The sequence below is a fragment of the Protopterus annectens genome, chromosome 3.part0, assembly GCF_019279795.1.
Source record: "Protopterus annectens isolate FY-2018-M chromosome 3.part0, PAN1.0, whole genome shotgun sequence".
NCBI classification, from domain to species: domain Eukaryota; kingdom Metazoa; phylum Chordata; order Ceratodontiformes; family Protopteridae; genus Protopterus; species Protopterus annectens.
The window spans coordinates 14,825,957-14,853,910 of NC_056731.1; the positions used below are offsets into that span (position 1 = coordinate 14,825,957).

The 27,954-nt window shown below is 39.0% G+C and overlaps 1 protein-coding gene and 1 non-coding gene across 3 annotated transcripts in view; one reads left to right on the top strand and one right to left on the bottom strand.

Annotated features, from left to right (window-relative positions):
• The window catches only part of LOC122796236 (amyloid beta precursor protein binding family B member 1 interacting protein), a 1,476,726-nt gene extending 1,449,577 nt beyond the window's left edge, over window positions 1-27,149 (bottom strand). For both annotated transcript variants that reach the window (XM_044064553.1, XM_044064552.1), the window contains exon 1: window positions 26,919-27,149. The gene's annotated coding sequence lies outside the window, so the exon portion shown is untranslated. The remainder of the gene's footprint in view (window positions 1-26,918) is intronic.
• On the top strand, window positions 24,204-24,276 carry TRNAK-CUU. The gene has a single exon. It is a non-coding gene; the product is annotated as a tRNA-Lys (tRNA).
• Window positions 27,150-27,954: the final 805 nt, after the last annotated feature.

The following is a 27,954-nucleotide window of genomic DNA, read 5'->3' on the forward strand; positions in this document are numbered from 1 at the left end:
GAACGGTTCTTGGAATTCATAAATTCCAATGCCCTGGATCAACTAATCCATAGTCCCACCAGGGGCTCCAATATCCTAGACCTGGTCATTACCAACATGGGAAATTAATGCTCCATACCTATGGTCACCCCTCGTTAGTCAGGTCTGACCATAAGCTAATCACCCTTAACATCCACATCCCACCCCACCCCCAGTAAAGAAACCACCATAAAAAACTTCTCCAAAGCCAACTTCATGCTACTCAAGTCAGAAGTGACAAACTTCATAACACCCATGCAGACGGGAACTGAAAGTTCAACTGCTGAATCCTACACTAAGGCACTGTACGAGCACATCCACTCATGCATGAATCGTGCCATCCCAAATAGAACCAAAATGCTCTCATCCAAAAAAAGGAAGCCAATCTGGTGGTCCCTGCCATAAACAAACTTTACAACAAAAGGAAGAAACTTTTGCAGAAAAGAGGAAAATCCCAGGATGCAAAAAACTCCCTTACTAGCCTCAGTAAGAAACTGAGATGCCTCATAAAATCCTCCAAAGCTAGTTACAAAAATAAAATTGCCAAAGATTCCAAAGAGAACCACAAAGCATTTTATAACTATGTCAAGAATCTAAATGGCAATGCCCAGATCTGCTCTGAGCTAAAACAGAATGGCATTAAATATACTGATCCAAAGGATATTGCCAATATCCTGGCAGATCGATTCAGTGCCAACTTCACCCCCCTCTCACCCCCTAAATGGCCCATCTCAATACCGGAAGATTGCCAAATTCCAGTAATAACGGCCACACAGGTACAAAACGCACTCTCTAAAGCCAAGAATACAGCATCCATGGGACCAGATGACATCCCGGGCTGTGTACTACATGAACTACAATATGAACTGGCACCTCACCTAAGTGTCATGTTTAATCATAGCCTCACCTCAGGTTTCGTGCCCACTGAGTGGCGCAGAGCTACAGTTATCCCAATCCACAAGGGGGGATCCACCTTGGATCCCGGAAACTACCGTCCCATCAGTCTGACAAGCCTTATCTGCAAGGCCATGGAGCGTATTATCATGGAACTTATAAACAAAGACATTGGCAACCTTCAAACACTGGACCCCACCCAGTTTGGGTTTGTGAAGGGCCGATCTTGTCTCCTGAACCTGATTGACTTCTTTGAATCAGTCTCCAGAGCCATGGACAAGGGTAAGGTGGCCAACACAGCCTATCTAGACCTTGCCAAGGCCTTTGACACCACCCCCCACTCTGGAATCATAGATAAACTTACTAAGTTGGGCATTAATCCCTATGTCACCCAATGGGTTGCTAAATGGCTTACTGATAGAACCCACACTGTAAAAGTAGCCGACTCCAAATCCAGCTCCAGACAAGTGACAAGTGGAGTACCTCAGGGTTCAGTCCTGGGGCCGCTCTTGTTTGGCATCTACTTCTCTGAAGTACAGGTCAACACTAAGGGACTTTGGCTAACAAAGTTTGCAGATGACTGCAAACTGGGAGCCATTATTGAATCCCCAAATGATGTGGATACTCTACAAAAGGGCCTTACAGAAACAGATGCTTGATGCCAGAGCCATGGGCTCAAGCTCAATGCCAAGAAATGTATTGTTATCCCTTTTGGGAAAAACGTATCCATGAATTACCATATAGGTGGCAGTACACTAAACACAGAAAGTGTGATAAGAGACTTAGGGACACAGGTGGACAGTGGTCTCACCTTCGATAACCACATCGCCACAACAGTCAGGAAATCCTTCTATGTGGCACACCTCATCACGAAGGGCTTTTCATCCAGAAAAAAGGAGGTCATTGTCCCACTGTACTCATCCCTCATTAGACCCATTATAGAATACAACGCCCCATTTGGTATGTACCTCTCAAGACATCTGCAACAACTGGAAAGGCCTCAGAAATACCTCACTAAAAGAATCACAGGCCTAAAGCAGGTGCCCTACGCTGACCGCCATAAAAAACTCCAGCTATACTCTTTCGCATATCGTCTACTCAGAGGCGATCTCTGCTTAACATACAAGGCCATGTCAAACCCAGAGCTGTTGGACATGCTACACTTAAAGAAATCCCAATCCCTCAGAGCTACATGCTCCAGGGATCTAAACCTTGTCATCACAATAAACAAAACATGCTGGAGGGATAGGTTCCTGACCCAGAGACTCCCCAGACTCTGGAATAGATTGCCCATACATGTCAAGCAGAGTGCCTCTTTGGACCTCTTCAAGAGGAACCTTGACGATTGGATGGGAGAAAGGAAATTCACCCCAGGGATCACGTCAGTCGCCCTGCTAGACAGGGGTCCAGGAAAGTAAATAATGTGGGAAGAAATAGCCAGGGAATTGTTATGGCTAGGCTTGTATAGGCCCTAGGGCTGATAGCCTAGTACCAACCTATGAACAATTAGGAATATTGGTGTTCAAGGCCTAAGCAAATAATGCAGTAAGAATGAAAATCTCTATGGGGAATCTGCTTTCCATAGGTAAGACAATTATTAACCTTTTTCTGACATTCGTTAAGCAAGAAAAAAAAAAAAAAAAAAAAAAAAAAAAAAGGGAGGATCCCCAACGGGGTACTTGGCTGTAGCTAACTTCAACTTTTGTAGTCAGAAATCAATAAGCTAAACAGCAGACTGGCACTCATGCAAAAAAGCTTCTGCTTCTGGCTCCACGACAAAGACTGAGGAAGTGACGTCGGTTGCCTCCTTTTGTATTAAGGACACTGATGTTCAATACAACTGATGGCAGCCAACATCATATCCCTTTTCCTTTGGTACTCGGGCCGATTGAGGGCTACCAGGGGCCGGATAACCTATAAGCAAGGACTGCAACAGTGAAATACGATGAGCATCTCAGACACTCACTTGTAGGTGATAAAGTTCATTACCTGACATGCTGCTCTAAGTCAACCTGAGAATTTGGTTCAAAGGGTGTTAAGGTCAGTTTTTCTAGAGGAAAACCGAGATCCCAAAGAGGAGGAATTTGTAATGAGGGGGTCTTGTGCTACACTCCTTTTAGTAACTGTTTGACTACGAACACAGAAGAAAGAGGGAGCTCCATAGGTAGACAAGCTGAGATGGTTGCAAGATTCACTTTGATGGAAGCATATTACAAGCCATCCTTAAGAAGTTCACACAAATATTTGAGAACCAGAGGTGCTACTTCCCTTTCCAAGCCCCAGTAACTGGCAAGGCACCAAATAGAAAATCTCTTTGGATTTGCCAAAATAAGAATTTCTAGCAACAGGTTTTCTTGCTCCATTTTGTACCTTGTGGATATCCTCATGAAATAGTGCTTAAAAGGTATCAAAACTGAATCATCCAGGCTGTCAGTTGTAGTTGATTGATGTTGGGTATATCAAATTTCCAATGTGCTGTGTGAGTAGATCCAATCTGTGGGGAAGCTTGTAGTAATTGCCCTCGGCCAATTCCATAAGAAGGGAGAAACAATTTTGTTTGGCCAAAAGGGAATCACCACAATGATTTTTTGGTATTTTTTCTGAATCTTTAGAAGTACCTTGGAAATCACTGGAAATGGTGGAAAAGCATACAGGAAAATTCTAACCAAGGGAGTGGAAATTCCTGACAAAGGGAATGACAGATCATCATTATCCTTACCTGGCTGCAAGGATATCTCAAATAGAATTTTTCTAGTTGTCTTTTTGTAAGAAGGCAAACAGATCTACTTGTGGTGTCCCTTGCATCTGGATAACTCCTGGAACACTTCTGTATTGAGTTTACACTTATCGTCCAGGATCTGCTGGCTATCTATTCAGTGGTTTGCTCCAACGGAAATGTAGGAGGCCTGAAGAGTCGCAGCATGCTGAAGAACCAACTCCCAAGCCATCATGGCCGACCAACAAAAAGGGTATGACCTTGTACTCTTGTTTACTGAAATGCCACATCACTGAAATTGTCTAACCACCAATAAAGGGCCCAGAGCCCACAGATGGTGTAGAAATTTCAACAGCATAAATCATTGCTAGCATTTCCTTGATGGTTATGTACTTTGGTCTGTTCAAAGTGTCCCACAGACCTGGCACATTTACTTCCATGGAAACTGCACTCTAAGCATAACTTGAAAAGTCTGTCTGGACAGATTGAACTGTGTTTGGAATAGAGAAGCTGAGTCCTACATTGAGAGACATTTGATCATTACACCACTGCAATTCTCATCTTGCAAACCCCAGCACAGAAATCTAAAAGTCCAAGGGGTGTAGATGATAGGTCCAAGATGTTTTAGGTACCACTGGATTTTTCTCATGTGTAGTCTGACTAGTGGTATTGTGAGGATCATGGATGCCATGAGGCCTAGAATCCTGAGAAATTCTCTTGCAGGAGCCTGAAGCAGTTGAGAAAAAACTCAAATATCTGCTGGTAAGTTATTCCCTTTCTTTTTAGAAGAAATTCACTCAAGCAAAAAGCCTATCAGACACCCCAGGAAGACAATTTCATGCAAGGGAGTGAGACAAGACCTTTCTAGGCTCAAGTGAAATCCCAGATGTGACAAAAGGTTTGGCACATTTGTTAAGGACTCCAAACATCTGGGAGAAGACTGCAGAAATAAGCAAGTTACCTAAATCAGGAAAATGTGGATGCTCTGCAATCTAGAGAGAGAGTGCCATCATTGGGGGTAGACACTTTGTGAACACTTGCAGTGGAGAGCCCAATGGGTAATGCAGAGTACTGAAATTAGATCCAGGTACAGCAAACCTTAGAAACTTCCTGAAAATGTGAGCACTGGGTATGTAATGGCAAGCACCTTTGAGATCCAGTGTTATCATAAGACAATGGTCTGGAAGCAGAGCAAGCTCTGACTGTAGGGTCAACATCTTGAATTTAGGACTTTCCACATAAAGGTTGAGAAAAGACAGATGTAAACACAGGTCTCAACATTTACTCTGTGTTTGGTAACAAAATATTCTGGAATAAAAACCTTTGCCCATGTGATTTGCAGGTACTGGTTCTGTGAATCCTACTTCTAAAATAAATTGTGGCACTGATGAAAACAGGTCTGTCTGGTTTGGTGGATGTGAGGGAAGTCCCCTAAAAGGAGAAGGACAGTCCACCCACTGCCAAGTAAATCCTTTCTGAATTACCTTCAACACCCATCTGTCTGAAACAGTATGATGCCAAGCTAAGGGTTGAAGGTCAGTGTGAGATAGGTAGGGAAACTGGGGCAGGGGGTGTGGATAAGCTAATCAGATTTCCAACACAGTCATTCATTCATTATCTAGAGCTTGACTCTCTTTGGAATATATAGTTACTTTTTGTTTGGGGCCCGCTTGTTATTAGGCCACAATTTCTGTTTGTTCTGCCTCTAAAGGATCGAGAAGCTGTCTTGTCAGGCTAGAACCTGGGTACCTGAAAAATCTTACAGGCAGACACCATGCATCAATTTACCCCTGCCGTCTCACTACTTCACTATGTGTGTAGCTGCAGTCCCATATACCAGATTTGGGCAAATTGGAGAATTAAGAATTTCAACTTTCAAGTTATCAGAAAATTCAGGATTCATAACTATACAAATCTGCTCAACACCACAGAAGAAGCAGAAGCTCTAGACACTGTCAGCACAACAATGCACACTTCTCAGAGCACTTTTAGAAACTTGAGCTATGGTAGAAACAAACAAACAATCTGATCCAAACATGATCTCCCTTGAAGAAGCACATTCTTCCGAACTATAGCAGATTTTAATGTACGCTTCTACATATAACCCTGATAATTCAAGATCCTAAAGGCTAACGTAGTAGCAACCAGTTTCAACTTGTTCATCTAACCACTTGCTGTCCTTAACAGACGGACCGAGTTAGAGGAAGCCAAAGTTTTCTTGTTAGCTATTGCTGCTGGAATTATTTTAGCTGGGTCAGCTGCTGACAGATGAGAATAAAGATTTATAATCTGGAGAGATCCTTAACAGTTTTTTTTTGGAACTGCAGCCAGTGAGTCGGGAAGCCTTAAAGAGCTGGAAAAATAGGAGGAATGGGTGCAGTATTAGGAACCTTGTCCTCTAATAGATTGTAACATATGCCCTCTTCTGGGGGAGCCACAGTCTGATCTCAAGCAAAAACACCTCTGAGTCTAGCAAAAGTCTCAGCAAAGGAAAAAACTTGAACAGAATTAACTTATGGGCAATGGATTCCTGATGAGAATCACCCAGTCTTCAAATTGTACTCGTACTGTAGCTAGAAAAGAAACCTGAATTACCAGTACAGTAAGCTTAGTAACAATAGGAGAAGATAAGTAGTCACTAGTAAGCACCAAGCACACTTTCCTTCCCCATACTAGTAAACACAAGCAGCACACTGAAAATTGTGTTACCAGACCTCAAACTTTTAGTCAGAAATATCACAGAACAGCAGAGAAAGGGCAGAGTAAGCTGGGAGTTTATGAGTAGGGCAATGGAAGCATTTGCATTCCCTGATAACATTATAAGGTTGATTAGGAGGATATATGAGGGATCGGAGGCGAAAATTGAAGTAGGTGGGTTCATCTTTGATCACTGCCTGGTTAGGCAGTGGTGTCTTTTCCCTTGGTTATTTGCACTATATTTAGAACCATTGGCAAAGAAAATAAGAGACTCAAATTCAAGGATATAATTGGTATGGTCATCAAGAAAAGTTGGCTCTATTTGCAGATGATATTTTATACCTGATAAAAACAGAAAAGGACATTTCAATGTTGTGGAACATTTTGAGGCAGTTTCAAATCTTTTTGGTATACAGAATTAATGAAGCTAAAACAAAGGCAATAGCTGTAAATTATGTACCCAAACACGAATTGGTTTAGCAATATCCACATTTATAGGGACATGATAAATGAAGTACTTAGAAATATGGATTAGAAAGGATTACGATGTAGCAGCTAAGGATATGTGGGAAGGGACTAAACAAACATACATAAACTGAGAAACTGGAAGCTCTGTTTAACAAGATACAAGCAGTTGAATGTTTTTAGTCCCTTTAATTTTACACACAGGTCAGACATATTTTTATCAATTAGAGGAGAGGATGTAAATAGCAATTAATAAAGAGCTGAAGGATTTTATCCGGGATTGAGGACAGCAAGAGTCAAATGGGATAAACTGATTCTTCCAGCTGAAAAAGGTGGTTTGAGATTACTCGATTTGAAGGGGTACTTCAGAGCTACAAGGTTACGGCTCCTATACATAGCACAAGCAGAAACCTATAATTCAAAAGTGGAAAGGGATGATGAAACGGGGGGGGGGGGGGCTCAAAAAATAAAGACAGACTGGGATTTTGGATGCAGATCCTTAAGGAGAATAACAATACCTATACATAATATTATATTCATAAAGAAGCAGAAAGTACTCTAAGAACTAAGCCAACACAGGCATGGAGAAAGGAGATTCTCCTGATAGGGATGACTACAATTAGGGATACAAACAGGAGAGAGGGGGCTGGAATTTATTGTAGAAAACTGGCAAAAGAACCCAGACATTGGGAGATAATAATTAGAGATGGAAAGGTAATAGAATGGGAAGATGCCAACAATTTATTTGGACTGCATTCTAGAGATTGCTTTCCCAATAAAGGATTAATATCAGAGTATAGGCAAACAGAAAGAAATAGGGGAATCCCAAGTAAAAAAAAAAAACGGTACTGGCAGAATTTTTAGTAGAATCTAGAACAGAAGTTGCTGTTAAAAGAGAATAATTACACCATACAAAATATTGCATGAAACAATCCGAGGAGGTTAGAAAGGACTGGGGAGACTGGATAAGCAATTCACAAAGAACCAATGCAGGCATATATGTATGTCTCCCAAATATGCAACAAAGTCTAGAAGATTTAGAATCTTTGCTTGGAAGCATTTACATAAATATTTTTTATACCCCTAGTAGACTTCAAATAATTTTTCCTCAGGTATATAGCAAATGTTGGAGGTGTGATGGGGAAGAAAGAGGTAATTGGGAACATATTTTCTGGCGTGTAATGAGTTGCCAAACTTTCAAGATTCCCTGCAGACTGCTCTGTTACAGACAATGGGTGAGCAAATTGCTGTAAATAAGTAAACGATTGTTTGAACTGTGATACAGAATCGGAATTGCCTAGACATATTACGGCCTTGCTGAGTTTAATCATGGTGGCTGCCAAAAAAGCAATTACTAGAAAATGGAAATCAAAGTCTAAACCAACTTTACTAAAAGTAGTCAATACAGTAACAGAGATAAAAACTGGAATCAAGATCTTTAGAAAAAGGTAGGACCAAATTACATACAAAAAAAAGAGAATTGTGGAAACAATACATACAGAGTAGGTAACACGTTTAAAAGAAGGCAGGATCTGAACGAGCTATGTAACATTTGACTGACAATGACTGGATAGATAAGTGATATATAATGACTACAACTAAAATTATGTCAAAATCTTTTGTTTTTATTTATATAAATATAGGATTACTAAATTATCACGTATTACCTAGGCAAACAAGTTTGTTGTTTAAATAAAAAAAAATAAATATCACAGAACATTACCTCAGAAATGAGAAAACATTCTAATTCTGTTAACAGTAAAGGGAGAAAAGATACATTCCAACAGTAAAAGCACAGCCCAAACACTTCATATTTTATATAAATCACAGTTTTTCACACAAAATTGAAAAATAGACCAATTATCAGAGCCAAAGCACATGTAATCTCTGATAGAAGCCAAAGCCAGTGTTGTTTTTTTTATATTAAAGTAAATCAGAAATAACACCATAAATACTCAGTAAAAATATTTATGAAATGAAGGGGTTCCTATAAGGGGTCTTATCTGTTAGGCAAGAAGCTTTTGACTGACTGCTGTTCCTCTGGAGCCACAGGAGATACCTCTCCTCAAGCCAGCATAAAATTCTAAAGATTTACCTCACTCTGATTGCGGATATACTTCCCTCCAAAAAGGGCACAGCCTATCAGCAGCCATAGTGAGCAAGATGGTAGGGAGTTAGAAATTTGGCAAGCTATCCAGGTGCTGTGTTCTTGGCAGGATACTACCCATATGCTACTGCAGTAGTGAGCATGAAGAACATTGCTTATTTTATCCTTGCTTGACTTTGTCTGGTTATGAGACCATGAGTCAAAAAATGCACTGCCCACATGTAAGCCATGGGTTACTAATACGGTCTTTCATTCATCCGGAGTAAGGGCAGCAAACACTTGGTTAACCAACATTAAACTATTTTAGTACTAAGAAGTGCAGGTTCAGAGAGTGACCAGTATAGAAAGAAGTTCTTAAAAATGTGGTTAACAAGAAGTGGTTGCAACAGCAACCAGAAGAAAACGGGATTTGCAGGCAGTGAACTTTATAAAATTGACCATGCATTTATGAGAAAAATCACATAGTACCAAAAAAAAAGAGGAAACTTGGCTGTCAATCTGGGTTCTTTTTTTTTGAAGAAAAAAGGAGGAAGGAAAGTATTGCACACTAGGAACTAAATTCAAAATAAATGTGAAAAAATATCAAAAAGATCTGTAGCAATGTCTGTCAGATGCTGCACATTAAAACCAGTAAGCAAAACTTCAAAACATAAGGAAGACATTCAGCAGCTGACTGGTTGTTCACGCTCAATGCCATGCAGCAAATGCTAAGTTCTGATGAGTTTACCTATTACATTAGAGCTTTGTATTATGAAGTAGCATCATCTGAAACCAAATGGAACAGTATTTCTTCATTGGCCTTCAGAATGCATTCAAACACACAAGAGCCATTAGCCGATGAAATACTTCTGAAAAGAACATCAAACGCCTGATACAACTAAATACAAAGTAGCATGGCTAATTCTGGCACACTCCGTGACCATAATCTTACATTTCATAATATGCAGTAAAAAAAAAAAAAAAAGTCAGAAGAAACCACTTATAACTGGATAAAAGGCTACCTTTATTAAAACTACTAGTCAAAATAATTGGCACCCCTAAAACCACTCTCTTAGATGATGCCATAAGTTATTTTAATAATTTATACCTTAATTTACTGGACTCCATTGTTCCCATGTGCATAAAAAAGTGCAAACCATTTAATTTGCTTGGATGTGTTCTGAAATTAAACATCAAATGACCTCAAGAGATAAGGCTTGGAAACAATGGAACATCTCCCAAAATATTTAATCCAGACAAGCCTAGAACACACTTGGAAACCAAATCAAAAGCTCAATTAAAATCAACAAAAACAATCCTATTTCAACCATTTACTAAACCACACAAACTAATCATAAAGAATACTGGTCCAGTATAACAAACTGCTTAAACCAGGAAGAAAATCCACATACACTCCTCTCCCCAATGAAACTGATTTCAATATTGCTTCCATCTTCAACACGGACTTCATTAACTTAGACATCTCTACTCTTCACACTTCTAACACCACCAACTGCATAACTTACAACCACTCCATCTAGCCACCATAAAAGGACTGCTTCAAAAACTTAAGCTTACTTCGTTGGCACCAGATCTCCTTCCAGAGTACCTTCAAATAGCTTCTGAAGCTATAGCCTATCCTATTATACTAATTAACAGATCCATAACTGAGCAATATATTATTTTTCTCTGGAAAAAGATGTACATAATATCAATTCATAAAGGTGGAACAAATAATAACTTCTCCAACTGTAAATCCAATGCTATTATAATCTTGTTTATCCAAAACACTGGAAAAGTGAATACAAAAACTATTATTCGATCTCACTTCAAACAATATTTTGTCTCCCACTCAACATGGCTTTTGTCCAGGTGCAGTACAGTAACCACCCTATTATCCTTCTTAAACAGTTAACCAAGTAAAAACAGTGCACTCTATATCACAGCCATATTTTTAGACTTATCTAAACCTTTTGAAATGGTTTCACACACACTTCTCCATCGTCTTGCTGAAGTAGACCTTAAGTTCTAACATTCTAACTTGGTTTAAGAATTTTCTGTCTTCTGTTGATTACAAAAACTCTCAGATGTTCTTCCCATTACAACAGGGGCCCTACAGGGATCTATCCCTTACTCACTCACTCTACTGCATCAGGAATACAATATGCTGATGACTTCATAATAATTTGTTCTGTAGACTCACTAAACAAACTACAGCTCACTATCCAAAATAACTTCAACCTAACAAGAATGGCTCAAAAACCCACAATTACTACTAAATGCAAACAAAACAAAGCTTCAATATTTTGCATAGGTGAAATCTCAGTCATCTCAAAGAATAACACCACCATTGACCAAGTCATCTATGTCAAATTTCTAGAAATTATTTTTGTGCATACATGGTCTTTTGATAAACATATTGCTAAATTGCTTCCACAACTGATAAGTCTCCTAACTTAACTAAGACTGCAAAGCTCAATACAGCCAAAGCACTGCTTCTTCCCCGTTTACCATGCTCCTCATCTATTCTAATAGACATTCTCAAGAATCTTCTCCATAAACGAAACATCACCTGTAACAAAGTCACCAAATTTGCCCCCAACACCTCTAACTTATCCCACCACTACACAACTGAGAAACATCAGCTGGCTAGAACTCCATAACCTTCTTACACTGAATCAGCTAAAAAGTATACAAAAACTATTACACAAACCAAACACTTGCCCTTAACTTACTTCCTTAGTATCCAAATACACTTTAAATGGAAGCCTGGGCTTGCAATTTCAGAACCTATTTCATCATCAGGGTGTGATTAAATGAGGTATTGCCAGCTGTGCCAGGAGAAGTAGGGCAGTGGCTGTGTAACATATGCCAGCACAGCTGGCTGTAATTTAGTAAACAATTATATATTATTTGAATATCAAACTGATTTGTACAGATGCTTGTATTAAAAATGTATCTGTAAAGTTGCTTGTGTTACAGTCTGTCCTGCTGGACAGGTGAAGAAATGTACAGGCATTATTGTAACTGCTGAAATGTATATATTGTAATAGAGGATACTGGAAGAGAAGAGATTAAATTTCAATCCACCTGACTTTTGGAAAATAGCAAGATGTTAAACTTAACTTAGGTCATAAAGATTGTATCCTACAGTTCTGATTGCAGCCATAGACAAAATGTCTGGGAAAACAAGCATTAGGTAGCCCTTTGTATTGTCTTTAGCAGTGAACTAATTGCTGCTCTGGAAAGGTGGAAGTCTGAAATTGGTTTATGACTTCTAGAAGCAGCAACAGATCTTAGCAAGCTCTATGTCTTTGTATTATTGACACATATGTGCTAAATCCTGACAGCTTCCAGCCAAGGGGGGAGGCATGGGAACCAAGTCAGATGGCCAGATGTATGTGATATCATTCTGTAATCCATCACTAAAAATAATGTTTAATACTAGGTGAGACCAAAGTCTCAGAGCACTCTGTTTTTGCAACCAGACAAAGAAAGATCTCTCACGGACTTCATCTTGCCTTGCTTTTGTAAGTAACCATGTAATATTTCCTTAGATCAGTCAGGAAAATATAGTGAGCTTAGTTAAGTACCATTTTTCTGTACCTGTGTGAATCAATCTGTGTTATTTTAATATTTCCTAGGACTGAAAATGTAAACTGTAAATAAATATTTAGTATTTTGATGTTATTTTACTATTATTAACTATATTTAAACTTTTCATAGTGGCTGGCCCTTTACAGAATATTTTAATCTTTGAGAGTACTTGTATCTATTGGTGACACTCCTGAAAGGAATTCAGGCTCCTTACTGCCCCAGAGTGGAGAGGTCATCCCCTTCATATATACGGTACTGTGCCCCCTCATTCCCTAGGCCTTTATCACGCATGTCTGAAGCCATTAAACACTGAGGTAGAGACTTTCCCCACAGGACTGCATATCTTCAGAAATTTCAGATAAATGTGGATTATTAAATGACTGATCATTAAACTTACATATTTCTTCCTGACTAAGTATGCATTTTACCACTTGTACTACTAACTGAGGCTTTTTTTAATTTTTAAAGTGCTACGTGTTCATGGAAATTCAATCAACTGATATGTCCGATCAGAGTGCCTTGTACCTCTACAAATTTTCAAAAGTGACCACTCATTCACTCTTTGTTGAAGTATCTCATTAGTTTGTAAATGGACAAAACTGTTAATTAACACAAGTCATATTAAACACTCCTGTTATATGACATAGGCAGGCAAGTTTATTGTCCCAGCAAGCAGTTCCATACTTTTGCTCACACTATTAATGTTATCAGATAAACCCAATCATGTGCTATATGATCAGGTCCTAACATTTGGGCTTTACAGTGTATGTACCATGGTACCACTTAAGATTTCTGTTACTCAGAAGGTCAACAACACAGTAACTATGTATAACTTAGGTGTGGCACAGTGGGTGCAATAATTTGCACTGGTACCTCATAGCACCTGGTTTTCCAGTTCAGTTTTTGACTAGGATGCCTTCTGTATGGAGTCAGTACATCTTCCCTGTGTCCAACTGGAATTTTGCAGGGGGATTATGTTTACTCACATATCCAAAGGAAATAAAACTCAACTGGCATTACTCCAAATGCCTCACATGCTTATGTGTATGCATATAATATATATAGGTGTGTGCGCGCGCGCGCACACACACACACACACACACACACACACTTCCTGCTATGGGGTAGTACCTCCTCCAGGACTATTTTCTCAGAATTAAACCTACTGAATACCAGGAAAAGCTCCATCTCCCAAGTGGTCCTGAATAAGATTATCCTGATCAGGAAATTGAAAATAAGAATGAATAAATAAATAAATATATTAATCCAAACAGCTGATATTGTAGAATTAGGTCAATGCTTTACAACAGTTATGTTCAACAGCTTACAAATGTATATTTATTCACAGCATTTGATTATTGGATCAAATTCAATCCAGCCAATCTACCATATTGGCCAGAAAATGCATCCAACAACAAAATGGCAAATATTAGATTTCACAGCATGTTTCTAGGGAAGAGAGGTCTCCTGCACCTTCATACTGGGGGCTGCATTCCCTATACCTGCCTACTTAGAATAATTAACTCTAAGGATGCTCCACTTTGGCCAAAATTCTAAAAGCAAGACTTAGGACTTTACACCTTAAACCATTACACAGTGCTTACAGTATAACTGAAAGCTGGAATAAATTCTAAATTTCCATGAGGTAAAAACAAATTACTAACGGTTAACAAGACAACAAAGAAGTTCCAGCATGCAACTATTAATACAAACTTGTAAAGTAAGCAATTTTAAAGAAAAAAAATAGCTTCAAGGACTCGAACAAAACCTCAAACACGGCAAGACATCCAATAACTGCTCAAAGTATTTTTTTTCCTCGTAGACATAATAAAAAATAAAATGAAAATGAAACTGCTGTCAATGGCAGAGACTGCAACTTAAGGGTGAACCAAGTGTGTGCTGAGGCATTCATAGACACGTAAATGTCCAGTACATCTTGCCAGCATCTCTGCTGATTCATATCAGTGCAAAGAGATGGAGGAAGTAACAAGTTTAACCTATATAGCAGCATTACTTAATGAGGGCAAGACATTTTTTCTTTAAAGAACATATGTGCATTATAAATATACCACTGCAGTGCTGCAGGTAGACCTGCATTTACCCACGTCTCTGAACTACACAGGCCATTAAGGCTGTCATGACATTGACTTATGGTTCTTAAAACAATGAAATTCCGTTTCATGAGGTAAAATCCAGGAACTGTATCCATGTTTAAGTGTAACATCTACTCATTGTTATGATTTCATTATACCTTTTAGTGCATCTACGCATACATGCAAAATAAAAACAGAACAGATACAGAACAAAGCCAGCTGATAGTACTGTAATTAGTGGATATGACAAGAAACACAGGGTGTGGTGAAGGAGTTCTCTGGTTTCTTCTTCTTCTTTCAGCTTTTTCCCTGTTAGGGGTCACCACAGCGGATCACCTGTCCGCTCATGATTGACAGTGGAGTTTTACAGTGTCAAGTTGCCAGCCCGGCGCCCAACCTTCCACAGAAGGCACACACACACACACACACACACACACACCTAGGGCCAATTTAGAGTGTCCAAACCACCTACAGCATGTTTTTGGGATGTGGGAGGAAACCGGAGCACCCAGAGGAAACCCACGCGACCACGGGGAGGACATGCAGACTCCACACAGAAGGCACTCCAGCCAAGGATCGAACTGGAGAACCTCTTGCTGTGAGGCGGCAATGCTAACCACTGCACCACTGCAGCCGCCCGAATGAGTTCTCTGGTTTAAACTGTCAAATTCCATGAAAATTCCATGTTTTACCACTACTCATACAGTCATACTTCATTATTTTCTTGTATTTTCCCAGAGATATGAAAAATCATTGCCCCTGCTCATGACCAAAATATAACATATCTACATTCTGACCACGTGTATATTGCATTATATGCCTTGATGCACAGTCATGTTCCAAATGTCCAGGATAGCTGTCAGTTTGGAAACAGCAGACCTCAGGCATATAGTATAATCATGGCAGGTGATCTTGCTGTGATCTAAGTAAAGAACACTATAGAACCCTTTCTTAAATTACGTATTCCAGAAATATTTCCACTGGGGGTATAGTTCTGTGAAGATACCGGAAAAGTTACACCGACCTGTTTGCAGGGACTATGAGAGCAAAAACTACAATGCGGCCAGCACTCAAATCAAAATCAAGTTATCACTGGTGTTAAGTTGTGTGAAGAAACATATGTTGTATGTGTAACAAGTATTCACTGTACAGTGTTATATGTTGCACCTGTAAGGTGTTATACAGAATAGTTAGAGCACCCTCCCTGTGGAATGTGGATGTTGAATGCCATAAAGCAGTACACAAATGGTTAAAGGTGTGTCACTCTCTGGAACATCTATCATTATCTACTACTATATTTGTTTTGCTTCATTTTCTTTAACTCCAATTCTGGACTGACCTACACCACATCTGTCCGTCTGTCTTCCAGTAATACTAAATAAGCTGTTACTCCAGTGCTCCTCAGACTGAGATACATTCTTAAGGATCTCCTCTGAGCTCACCTCTGTTGTCTCTTTCCAATAGGCAAGAAAACTGTAAGCACTCCATGTCTAGGGTGAGCTGCAGTGCTTTCCCAGGGGATCTTCTACCAAAGAAACAACCATTCTCTGCTCTGGGGTGCTGCTTTCTTTTTATGTATTTCCATTGACTACATGCCTGAACATTGTATTCTAACCACCAACCCTCCCTTCACCCCATTCTGTGGTCGGGTCTATATTAAAACACAGAACATTTAAAATATCGATTGTTCTAATATCGTCCCATTTTCAGCAAACGTTGAAAATATCGAAGAAAAAGAAAACCAAATGTTTTCCTAGGGAAAGAATTTGGTTGCCCGTTTCTGTTGCTTCGGTATTTAGAGCGCTCTGGTGGAAAGTTACGGGTAGGGTTCAGGTAAGTGTGTGATTGAGTACGGATTAGGTTAGTTAGGGTTAGGGTGCGGGTTAGGTATGTGTGCGATTGTGTGGACATCAGGGTTAGGGCAGGTTAGGTGGGTTAGGGCGCGGGTGAGGCGAATGTGCGATAGTGACGGACCTTAGGGTTAGGGTTTGGGTCAAGGTAAGTGGATAGTTAGTGGTATGTGTATAGTTTAGTGTAGGTTGTTTGATGTGCTTGTGTTGTGTGTATGTGTTTTGAAACAGCAATTTATTTCCCTAGGAAAAAATTTGCTGTTCTGAATGTTCAATGTTTAGTATTTTCGATTGGTAGAGTTCGATATTAGAACACTCGACATTTTGAATGTTCGATGTTCTAATACAGATCCTCTGTGGTCACAGAGACTGAAACAACAACTTTCAAACTAACTCCCTACTCATGGGCAAAGCAGAACAAAGGAAACATTCCAGAAAACTATCTTAATCTGTATACTTGGTGAAATACACTCCTCTTATTCTACCATCAGCCCCTCTGGCTCTAAATCTGCACACTCCAAACACATCTGCATATAAATTAAAATCTGTGCCTCCTGGGTTGGTGCTTACAGCTGGGAAAATCATTCACTACCCATAAAATGGAGGACACACAATAAAGTGAATTACACACAGGGGTCTCTACTGAGATATAGCACAATTCCAACTACAAGGTAAAGCAAAGCAACCCAACCAATATTACTTCTATGCTATAGCACACACCTTAACCACTGACCATCTACAAACACCATCACTCAACTACTGGCCTTAAGTGGGACAACCAAAAACCATGTGTGAAGACTAAGCAAGAAATTTTATCTCCTGCACCATATACTAGCTATTACTGAAATTTTGCTAAAGCCTGCTTCCCCTGACATTATGACATTCACAGCATTTGTTTATTTATTTTATTTTAAAATGTGATACATTGATTTTCACAGTTTGGTTTTGTCGAGGGGAGGTCATGCCTGTTAAATCTAGTCAACTTCTTTGAGACAGTCACCAAAGCCATGGATGAGGGAAAGCTGGTGTACACCACATACCTTGACCTGGACAAAGCTTTCAATAATATTCCCCACTCAGGTATAATAGATAAACTCTCTCAACTAGGCATCAATCCATATGTTAAGCCACCTCAAGCAGTAGACTCGTAACAAGAAGCGTACCACAGGGATCGGTCTTGGGGCCTCTGTTTGGGATATACTTTTCTGAGGTGCAGGCAAAAAACAGTGGGCTATGGCTGACCATGTTTCCAGATGACTGCAAGCTGGGTGCTGTCATTAATTCCCCTTGTGATGTGGACATCCTCCAAGAGGGTCTCACCCAAACAAAATGACTGGTGCCAGAAACATGGCCTCAAACTGAATGCCAAATAATACATCAGCATCCCCTAGGGGAGAGTGGCATCCCCACAAATTATCACATTGATAATAAGGCACCAAGCACGCAATCAGTCTTGAAGGACCTGGGCACCCAGGTTGATAGCAAAATTACTTTTGACCACCATATTACCTTCATCGTATGGAAAGCTTTCTACATGGCCCACCTCATTAGTAAGGGCATCTCATCCAGGGACAAGGTGGTTATAACATCCTTGTATTCTTTCCTTATAAGACCCATTATTGATTATAATACCCCTTTCGGCATGTACCTCACAAAGCACATGCAGCAACTGGAGAGAGACCACAGAGGTTCCTCACCAAGATAATCCAGGGCCTCAAACATATACCCCTACACAGATAGGCTAAAGGCCGTCCCTCTTAAGTCTCCTACAGCCTCCTCAGAGATGACTTCTGTCTGGCATACAAAACAATCTCAGACCCCCTCCTTGATGGGACTGCTACATATCTGCAAGTCGAGCTCCACTCGAATAACCCGCATACACAACCTCAACCTGATCTTTAACAGCAGTGGGACTTGTTGGAAGAACAGATTTGTGTCCCAGAGACTTTCCCTTTTGTGGAATAGACTCCCTCCCCACATCAAGCAGAGTACCTCATTAACCCTTTTTAAGCGCAACCTGGATAAATGGATGGGGAACAGAAAGGGAACAGAAAATACACCCCTGGGATTCCACCTGTGTACCTACTGGACAGTGGCATAGGGTGCTGACTTGTTGGAACATGGACTAAATTCTTGGCTAGGCTGCAGATCCTGCCGTGGATTACATACTCATAAAATGTATAATAAAGTGAAAACAGTTTGTTACACACACCTTTAAATATGAAGAAAATATAAAAAGATAAAATAATTAATAATACAAATAATTAATAATAAAGGTTACAGTTATATACTAAGTACACAGAAAATACAAAAAACAGCTGAGAAAGCAGTTTCACATCATATGTTGTTAAAGAACAAATGCAAAATTAACCACATTAAGCAGATGATGTCTCTTGATAAATCACAATACCATATATGTCCTCTTCAAATATAAAAAAAATATAAAAAATTTGGAACAGCAATTTAATTTTATGCTGTCCTTTGAAGTACTACATAATGGAGGAAGAATGTATTACTATATACTAGGAAATCTAAGGGAAGATGCATTAGGGAGGCATGCATCTTTGAAGCCTTTGCACTTGTCAGTTTTTGCTAGCTGTTTTAGTGAGCAGTGGCGAGTCTTATCTCTTCTATAAACATATGAAAAATAAAATAATTAGATTGGTGCTGGTGCTGGGAGAAGGGGGCAGAAATAGTGCCCCTGATTAACTACAAAATGGGCACAAGTTGACAGAATGGCAATGTCGTTTTTAAGAAGAGTTTTTTTATTACTGGTGAAGAGACTTCTGATTTATCTGAAGTTAGAATTACTGGAATATAACCAAGGTTGAAGGAACATTTAAAGATACACAGAATAAGAGAAAAAACAGAACCGATTATTGGAGCATACCTTATCTAAACAGATGACTTTTGAGAAGGACAACCCACCCTTTACTTTGTAGCTCCTATTGGAAAAAAGTGCCTGAGCATGTATGTTGTCATGCTCTTACCACCTAAAGGAAAAAAAAAAACTGTACAGTAGATGACCATGTGAAATGCCCCAGTAAGGTCTATGAAGGCAGACCCAGACAGACCGACTATATATCCATACCAATGAGGATATCATCAAATGAAGACCAGATGGCTACTGTGGAGCTTTCTGTCCGGAATCCATACTGGTTTTGGGACAGGGGCATGTACTGTTGACTACAGCTTTAAAAGTTGTGTGCAAACTAATTTTCAAGGATTTTGCTTAGAAGGTGGCAGAACTGATTTGAGCCCAAATCAGTAGTACAATGTTACAATGTTATTTGTCTGAGCAGATTCAAAGCCCAAAAAGATAATCATAACATCTTAATCCAAACTGATACCTGGATGACAGACTTAGTCATCTGTTTGGTTATCAAGCAGAGGCTGGAAATTATTTATTATATCCTGCTGTATGACATGCAAACATTTAGAGATTCCATAACCTAGCAATTCTGATGTTAAAATAATTTCTCTTAAAATTGGTATTTCAGTGCTGAGCCTCTGAGTTATTGTTTCGAGAGGAGTATAGGTAGGTACTAGGCTATCGGCCCAAGGGCCTACATAAGCCTAGCCAACAAGGTTCCCTGGCTTACACCACCCAAGAAAGTTATTTTCCTGCGCCACTGTCGAGCAAAGACACAGAAGTGATCCCCGGGGTGTATTTCCTATTTCCCATCCACTCATCAAGATTTTTCTTGAAGAGTGCTAATGAAGAACTTTGCTTGACATAGATGGGTAGCCTGTTCCAGAGTATGGGAAGTCTCTTGGACAGGAATCTATCCCTCCAGCATGTCCCGTTTATTGTGGTGACAAGGTTTAGGTCCCTAGTGTGTGTAGCTCGGAAGGATTGGGATTTCTTTAGGTGTAGCATGTCCAACAGCTCTGGGTTTGACATAGCTTGAGATCACCTCAGAGTAGGTGATATGCTACGGAGTAAAGCTGGAGTTTTTTGAGGCAGTCAGTGTAGGGCATTTGCTTGAGGCCAGTAATCCTCTTTGTGAGGTACTTCTGTGGCCTTTCCAGTTGCTGCAGATGTCTTGTGAGGTACCTTCCAAAAGGGGCGTTGAGAACCACCTTTTATGATGAGGTGTGCCACGTAGAAGGATTTCCTGACTACTGTGGCGATGTGACTATCAAAGGAGAAACTACTGTCCACCTGGGTCCCAAGGTCGCTTATCAAGCATTCGGTGTCAAGTAGATTGCTGGCTATGTGGCAGTTCATGGATGGATTATGGATTAATAAAAAAAAAAAATTACATTGGAAGTGCTGGTTATCTTTTACATATCTGAAAACAATAATCATGTTTTCATGTAACAATCAATGCTTAATTGCATATAAAATGAAACAATGCAATCTTATTGAATAAGTCTTGAACTGGGAAAACTATTATTTTTGTATAGAATTTTTGGTTCCTCTTGTTTTCTTATTTCATGAACTCCATAAATACATGTCGCTCCATATTCTCTATCTTGTCTTATTACAGTTTTGAAAAGGGTACACATAATCTCATTGCACCTTATGGAAATTTTTCCAAGAATGTCCTTGATAACCTAGTCACTTATCACAGTGTTTAAATTGTCCTCTATTTCAAAGATCTATCCAGTATAATGATTAAATCATTTACATGTTCAGAGGTAAGCAAAATTTAAATTATCAGCAGAGTATTGATAGTGTTTATTGGTATTACCAAAGTGTAGTATATTGTAATACTTTGTATTAAAGTTTATTCTGTTAAACACTGGCCAATCAACCAATGCATCTAGATAATTCTGCACCTTCATTACATTCAGTTTGTTAGTTACCATAGGACTTCAACTTGGAATCATCAGTAAATTTTGCTCTTTCATTCTGACAGATGTAGGTGAACAAAAGTAATTAAGCAAAGTAATTGTAAAATCACTGGACTGGCTCTGCAATGACTCAAAAAAAAAACAGTTTTGGAGATGTAAACAGGTATTTGAACAAAAATTTAACCTTGATGGACAGTGACAAAAAAACATTCACTCAGCTCACCACTACATTGGCCAAGACAAATAAAGCTAAAGGAATCAAAGAGCACTGACTGAACACTAACTAATGCAGCACCTAGTACAGTGGTATACGATACCACAGCTGATGCCGTGAGAGTCTACTCCCCTACTTTCAGTTTCTCAAGCAGTCAAAACAATTGGGAGTCTGACGCAAAGCAGCCCAGCAATTAAACAAAGAATGAACTCTCATGAATCAGAACAGTATGATACATTTAGGTATCCAAATAATGTTGCTGCAGCTTTCTTCTTTAAAGAGACTCTGTTGCAGTCCATGTACATGACGTCAGGATGAGATCCACTCCTCAAAGATAGAGCTAGTTGTGCTAGCTAATGTCGAAAAGGACAGAAGCACTGAAATAGTGTCACACCACCAATGAAAAAAAAAAATATTTCCAAACCAACTGCCTCTTAACAAAAAATGCAATGTAGCAGTAAAGGAAACTCACAGTTTCAAAATCTACTAGAAGTCACTTTCTGAAATAAATAAAATATCTGGAAAGACAAGAATATGCCCGCTAGGAGTAATAAAAAGAAGACAAAAAACAAACCTGCATACAGTAGACATGCTCAGTGATTTTTTATCCTAGCTGTGATCCGCAAAAAAACACAGACTTTCAGCATGAAAATGATAATACTGACAATGTCAGCCTCAAACTTTGCACCCTTTTTCAAAGCAATCCCTGTACAATATCTTCTTTGAACCTATCCAACTACATTTAGCACTTTCTGGCATGATTACATTATTCCACAAACTAACCCCTATCTTTCCTGGATGCAAACTTGATGTAACACCAAGCTCCCTAGCCTCAGGTCATAATACTTCCTCAACCTCTTGCTTTCCACATAACTCCCATTAGTCCCTTATTTCACTACTCGGTCTCCATATTTACCTTATTAACTGCACTAAAACTGTCATTACTAATTATAACAAAATGTCCTGCCCAAGTTCAACACTATTTGTCTCTTTCCATCTTACTTAAACATATAAACACTTCTTAAATATCCAGAAGGTAACTCCTATAAGCAAATTCAAAGACCTCCTTTCCAAATTGGACTATCTAATTCACAAAAATAATCCACTCCTAGGACATTTAATTAAACTCTGGTCCAACAATTGCTAATAACCAACCTCGTCCAACAATTGCTAATAACCACCTGCATACACTAAATGACCAATTTTTGTTTAACTTTACAAACCAATATAAATCAGAAATTACTAAAAATTGGCCAGGTTAACCCATGCAGTAGCAATAACAAGTGGACGTTACCTGTAGCCTGGCTCCTTGTGGAACAAAGACACAGTGCCACCTTATTAGAAACATGGACCAAAGATAACTTTTGCCCCCTCAACATGCAATCAAGACAATTACAACTTACTATATAATAACAGGATAGGTAGAGTAAGCAGCATGGGTGCAATTAGAAAAATCAGTAAACAAAGTATGCAAACAACTTACAGAAACAACAAAGGCAGCTCCACTGGATGACAAAAGCCCTAATTGGATACTTTGGCACTTTATATTAGGAGGCATTCTGAATATCTCTATTGCGTCAGTATACATCCCACCTCCATACTTATTATTTTCCCCAGGGATTCCTTAGAAACTGCATCATACTAAGATTTTAATATCAGTAAGATAGGTCTTGACTCTAGCAAATTACGTGAAATGCTACAATCTCAAAGCCTCGAATCATCCCACCAGACCCAACTTACTCTCTGGAAACCACACTCCATTAGACTATTTAATGATTAGCATAAAGCATAGATGTATCAATATAGACAAAACATCCTAACATCATTAGTGAGCATAGCCCTATCACTTCCTCACGGTGTTTCAAGACAAAAAAAAAAAAATCGCCCAAAATAATTACAGAAGGATGCTTTCTTCATAATAAAGTTCTACTTGTAAGAATTTATTTACTACAGCCTGCATGGCCTTACACTTGGCATAGCTCTTCTCATCGTTACCTTTTGTCAGTTACAAGAAACCCTCTTCTCCACTATCAGAATAAGGCTCAGAGCTTAGACAGGCCCCTGGCTCAACAAGGGCATTAAACAAAAACAAAATAAAAACAACAGAAAAAGGCATTAAGCAAACATGTTACATGGAAAACATAGAAGAGGATCCCATTAACAACACAATACACCAAGAATTCCTAACACTTAGAAAATCAACAAAGTTAACTAATACTACCAAAACATTACATCCAAGACAAAAGCAAACTTCTCTCGAAGTACCCTGACTGCTTCTGGAAAGAGCTAAAGAACTTCACAGGACAGATTACAACCCCTTCCCACTGTCCAGCAATTAAATCAACAAAACACTCAGGCTAACTTTCCTAAGGACCACAAGAATTTATTTCACTCCACTTTAATGAGATTAATAGAAAACACACTCTCTCCCTCCCCTATCAGGAACATCTGATGGACATCTGTTTTCTATAGCTGGTTAAGGCTTTTCTACAGTTCACATCATGGCCCATTATAGTCAAATAGGCTATAAAACAAAAGGATCTCCAGTCAAACCAGCTAGTACATATGTACCGTATCTGATACTGCATGCAGTTAAGTCAGCACTTACAAAGAAGTAAAACACCTGTATAATAAAACCAAATTGTTGTCTTAATGTTTACTTATTTTAAACAGTACATGAAGTTACAAGGCTTAGTTACCATTTATTTTATTCTTAAGAAGACCACATGCATGTTGCAGTTGACTAATAACATTACACATTTAAAAGAAGATAGCCCAGCTATCTCAGTTGGTAGAGCATGATACTCTTAATCTCAGGGTCGTGGGTTCGAGCCCCATGTTGGGCGACTTTATAGGGTACATTTTTTGGCTAGGCTTGTATGGGCCCTAGGGCCGATAGCCTAGTACCTACCTATGAACCTATGAACCTATGACTGCAGTATTTTGTAGGCTGACTAGATAGGAATTTTACTCTGAACAGGGCAGTAAATGATATTTCAGGCTGTTGGAAATGTACATTTTTAACTCTGTTACTGTGGAAATCAACCCACTTCCAGTCTAAGTCTTGGTGTTTATAAAAATGTAAGTCGCTTGAAAATTATTTATTTCTCTATTTCACCTTCAGATGACTTGTATTACTAGTGCTATTACTACTACTGCTGCTATGTTCAGTAAAACATTTGCAAGCACACATATGCACACAAACACACACAAATTATCTGATGTCTTCTTCCTGTAAGGATTTATATTAGGAAATAACACACACACACACCCTCCTCACCAACAGTTTTGCAATGATAGCTCTACATTGCAAACATCAGTAATTACCGTGTTGTACAATGCAGTCAAGTTAGGCATCAGATACTGATAAAGAAGGAAAATAAAACCATGACCAGTTTCAATACAGGTACCATTGATAATGCTATTCCATTTCTGTTCCACATATGGTATTTATCCTGCTAGCCAATGCTGTAATCCCCAGGAATGAAGGCACACAGGGATGCTACTGTCGTTAACCCATGCTCAATCTACTCATCATTAATTATTTTAAACGTATATTACAACTATAAGTACAGCCACACAATACATAAGAGGAGGAGTGCAAATATTTTTGAAAAAGCAGCATTTTGTCCAACCCAAGGCTTGAAATGTCCCACTTAAAAGCAAAATGATACAGGTGAGCAAGCAAAGAAGATAAGTGTGTCCAAAGTGATAACTTGTTACAATACATCACAGGGTAGAGAATTAAATTGTTTAGTATGAGGATTTTAGTACATAGATTTCATTGTTGATTACAAATGTCCTATCATACTCCATACCTCCCAAACTCTTAGCTCATGAAATCTGGACAAAGCTTAAATGGTGGGGCGGAACAAAGGCCCAAAAATAGGGACAGATTTTAAATAGTACTCTTACAAGCTTAGAGAATCGCAAGAATAACAGGATTTACACTAGCAGGTATTTATAAAAGTTATGAACTCTGAAAGTCAAACATGTCAATATTATTAATTCCTCAGTGATTTGCCGGAAAATAACACATTTTATGAGGCAAAGTACAAAAATATGAGACAAAAATCTGGTCATTCTGCAAAAATCTGGACAATCGGGGGCTACGAGTCCTACATATTTGCATGCAAGGATGAGCCTGTCGCTATTTCAAATAATCAGGGCATTTTTCTAATTATACTATCTGTTGATTAGAACTAGTTATTTTCGTTTATATGGATATTGAAAACATAATCAGGTTTTAAAAATGTATGTTAGTCGGCATGCAATTCGCACTGTATGATCATTATTTTCCTAATGAAACTCCTGTTCGTATTAAACTTTGCTTTCAGTTTATTGTTCAACTTCTTATGTAACATCATTTGATTACGACAGTCTTAATTGTTGTCCCCCATCGTGTAGTTAATCACTGATAACAAAATAAAAAATATATTTCTTTAAAAAAAAAGGGAAAGATGCTGCTAGACCCCCTAACGCTAATGCTATCAGGCGCCAGAACTTGACGAGCTACATCAACATATTTTCTGTTTTTGCTGAACAACAGTATATTTGTAAGACTGTTACATATACCTCAAAACCTCAAATCTGGATTAAAAAAAACTAAAATAATGGTGGGGGACGGGCATGATAAAAAAACAGGGACAGATTTTTAAACACTGCTCTTATAAATTTAGAAAGTTACTAGAATGACAGGGTTTGTGTTGGCATGCATTTTCTTGAAGGATATGAAGTCTTAAATTCAAAGGTATGTCATTATTTCGGGACTTCAGCCCTCACCGAGTGCCAGAAAAGCAAAACATTTTATTAGGAAAACCCAAAGCATATGAGGTACAAATCAGGACATTCTGCGAAAATACGGAAAATTGAGATGTAGAAGAGCTGAAGCATTTACAATTAATAAAATATACTGTTGTATTTCACTGAGAAGTTCTAAATTAGGACACAAAAAGAAGACGAAGAAGAAACAGCAGCATACAGTTTAAAACGTGTTTTCAGAAGCCCTCTAGTTGTGAACTCTGTTTTTCGTAGCCTGTTTTTACATAACGGTCTTAAGCAGCTGTCTTAAACGACAGCAGGAAACCAGAAGAAATAAGTACATACTTGTCAATGCAACCAGCAGTAAAACAAAGCATGTACTGTGTGCACACCCAGTCAAAGACACCGTTTTATCACAGCAGCACCTTCACTCCACCCCTCTCCACCCTACTCATGGACTTGGAACAAAAACCCTGCCCCATGCTAACTTTCTTTTTAGCATCTTCTCTTTTGCACGGCGGTTTTAAGGTTCATTCACAAACGGGGAGCGACCCCGGAAAATAATTGGGTGTGTAATATACGTTAAACTGTAGTGGACGAAGTGGGGAATTTGAGGTTACATCTTCAGACTCAGTTCTGTACTTTCAAACTCTAAGCAACATATCTCCAGAATTGTCACATCTCCTAAATGACGTTACCTAAATCACAGGAAAGTAAAATGTCTTACCTGTGATCTGTGTCGCTTTACAACTGACCAGAGTGGGGTAGTATGTTTCACAGCAGTGTCCCTCGCTTCAGCAGTTCAGCCTAAGGCAGCTTTAAGTTTGTCGTTCACAAGGAGTAGGGCGTCTCTTGTCTTTACTTCTCGTTTATGAGATAAGCGTTTCCTCTCAGTTTACGGAAGTAGCAACAACTTACAAGGACTATAAGTGCAAATGATACCTGAAGTACTGTCGTAGATAAAAGTACTTCGACTTTGGGGTGATGCTTGTGTGAGAAGTGGGGCAGGTTGGGGGGGGGGGGGGGGCGGCGACAATGCAGATGTAGTTTGTGGAGAGACAGATAAATAATTTTCTACGGATTTATACACCGTTATCATCAAATGGGCACGTGGGTCCGATAACTAACAATGCATAGTTTTGGTAGTTATGAAAATATGCAGTGCTTGCAAAACACGTTAATAGCTAATGTGAGAGTTTGTTGTCCAACATTAACACTAACCATTGCACTGTCAGTCCAAAGGCTGATGTGGGCAACATTTAGCCGATCACTTGTCTGGTTCACATTCTTGATATTATTTTAGAGTCTTAGTGAAATAATCCTTTTGTGTGTATTTGGTATGCATCCTGCAAGTGCAGACACATCTTCTACACTTGAGGTTTTCTTTTAGTTACTGCATGTTTGACCAGAATCACTTCATATACATGCCATGTTCTACATTTATGATTTTTTTCCTGTTCCTATTACAGAATGATTTGCAGAGAACTGCAAAATCTGACATGTCTGAGCACATTTTGATATTTCGGTTTCACAGAAACATTAATGAAATTTAGAACTGCCAGGCTCCCAGAGTCAGATATTGCCTCACATTTTTAGGAAACTGAACATATGGTTAATCTGTTCTTACAATGCACTAACCTATTGTGTTATGTTTCCTCAATATGTTTTATTTAGTATTGTCATTTTTTTCACTTGGTCTTTTTTTTTCAGAGCAAAGAGATCAAGTTTCTTACAGTAAGGGATTATACAGGGACTCACTCCCC